Source organism: Rhodnius prolixus, unplaced genomic scaffold (genome assembly GCF_049639745.1).
Source record: "Rhodnius prolixus isolate KJV_2025 unplaced genomic scaffold, Rpr scaffold_2, whole genome shotgun sequence".
Taxonomy (NCBI): Eukaryota; Metazoa; Arthropoda; class Insecta; order Hemiptera; family Reduviidae; genus Rhodnius; species Rhodnius prolixus.
The window spans coordinates 29,089,692-29,092,107 of record NW_027411592.1 but is presented as its reverse complement, the minus strand read 5'-3'; positions in this window follow the sequence as shown (position 1 = coordinate 29,092,107).

Below are 2,416 nucleotides of genomic sequence, written 5' to 3'. Positions count from 1 at the left end.
GACATTCCGACATTGAAATATTAAGCTACCAAGGTTATTCTCAGGCCTCTTACTTATCAGTCTCCTCGCAGAGTTGTGCTGACAGGGTTAGAGTGCACGATTTACTTGGCGGTTGCGGTCAATAATTGACTCATTGCAGAGCCATCAAAAGGTAACTCCTCTCATGTTCTTGTATCAGTCTTGTAATCGCAGCTGCAGTTGTAAATCTCACTGTTAAGGAAAGAAAACAGATCATTGCTTGTCTGCAGCAAAAATTTTTGGAACTATTTATAGAACGAAGTGAAGTCCACATGTTTTAAAACAATTTAATAAATTATTTCTGTGGATATGTCATCTTAATTTTCAACTGTCAGTTGCGCTTCAGAACTTTATATTTCATAATGCTCACAACATATTTTACTACTACATTATAGCGTAGTAAACTTGTCGTCAAGTTGAGAAGAACGTTGTTATGTCCGCCTCGCAATATTAATAACTTTTATTGAACACATTTCTTTCTAGGGTTGATATAATCCGTTAAAGCGCACGTGTTTTACGTTTGATGGTTTCGGATTTTCATCCATCATTAGCACTTTTAACTTCCATTTATTAATGTTTTTATCTAATACTTTATTAGCTGACAAAGTGTTACTAGCTGAGAAAATCGATGAGAGAGTCTACTGAAAATCGTACAAAAACTTTATTTTTTTGATTCCATTGGCTGGTGCCCCATTGCGAAATATCTGCTACATTCTAGGACAAATTTCTTTGTTTCACAAAGCTGTCAAATTTTCAGTTTCTTCAGTATTCTTGTCTAAATATGGAAAGATATGGATTCTGCATTATTATATACGCCTCATGTCAACAGACAAAAAAAGTTCATCTGAATAAAATCGAGCCCTACAAACTCTTCATGAACTTTAGAAGGTTAGATCGACTATACCACAACAAACATCTCAGACTTTACAGACTGCGTATCTTGCACTGTCCGTATCACTCGTTGGCCAAAATAGTGACCGTTGAGAGTTGTAACAGCTGAATCTGTGGCTGGATCTGTAACAGGGTGGATTGTACTTTTCGTTGTATTAAAGGTTCCTTCAAATACCTCTGACTGGCTTATGGCAGTTCGGAGCATGGCGCTATAAATGTTGACTGTATATAAAAATTCAAAATCATTTTAAATTTTTTTCTACTAAATCATTAAAACCCAAACCAACTTCAACCTGATTTGTGATTGATTAGAGCAGTCAGAAAAATAAAGCATTTACCAAGCTATCAGTTCCCGTACTGTCCTGAAAAGCGCATTTAGCCGCTTCATTTGACGTCTATAAGAAAGTTTCAATTAATTACTTTTAACTTTTTCGAACTACAGATTCAACTACATAGATATAAGCGAGCTGAATCAAATAGTCAAATTTGGATGGACGACATATTCGTAAGTACCGAATCGTACATCTACAATCCAATTTCCTGCAATGTAAATGATCGAGTAAATTAGGAGCGGTTCTAATGTAGTGTTCAAGGGCTCAGACTTGTAAATGGTTTTTACCCAGTTCTTAACCCGGTGTAACCAATAAATTTTATATTTGTTAGAAAAATTGTTATATTTATTTATTTATTTATTTATTTATTTATTGTTATAGTGGTCTTGTTTGCACATTAACCATTACTTTATATGAGGGCTGGAAAAAACCAACATATTGGCATGAACAATTACAGTTGGCTCCTAGCGCCTCAATTTACCAATATGTTGGTGGAAAAAAACCAGCCCTATCTTTTCCAATATTCAATTTGAGGAATAGCGCAGCCTCTTTCCCTTCTTTCTTCGTCATGCCAGCCACTCTTCTACTACATTCTGCATCGTGGCTTCCATGAGATAAGGATATCTTGAGCGCTGCGTACTGACATTCCTTCCTAGAACAACACAATGGTCTCTGAATGTGACTTCGTTATTTGATGTGAAAGAAAAATTGTTATAAATCATTTGCTCATTTGCGTTCGCTACCGACTACGACATCTCGTTTGGTAGGCGGTTGTGTCATCCCTGCCTGCTATGTACATATCTACTGAACCTTGAAAAGAACTTAATCCTCTAATCCTCCTGCATTTTCAAAGAAGCCATGCTTTGTCGTCAGCAGAAGTGGTTTTTGCTTAGAATTTTTTTGTCGCTGATTACTTCCACTCCAAAGTTTTCAATGTTTTACAGATTATGCACGTAAGCTAAAAGGCAAAGGTAAATTTTAAATCATACGTCCAGATAGCAGTAAAAAGGCCTTTTCTGTCAAAATTTAATTTTCTGTACTTTAATGCAGATTCAATCCGAGTGGCTGGTTGGAAAGCAGTTTGTAATGGTACACAATGGTAATGTAATTTCTTTGGGAAATCCCAATTACGTGATCGCGTTCTAATTATGCGGTCTTGAGACTCTTGTTCATAT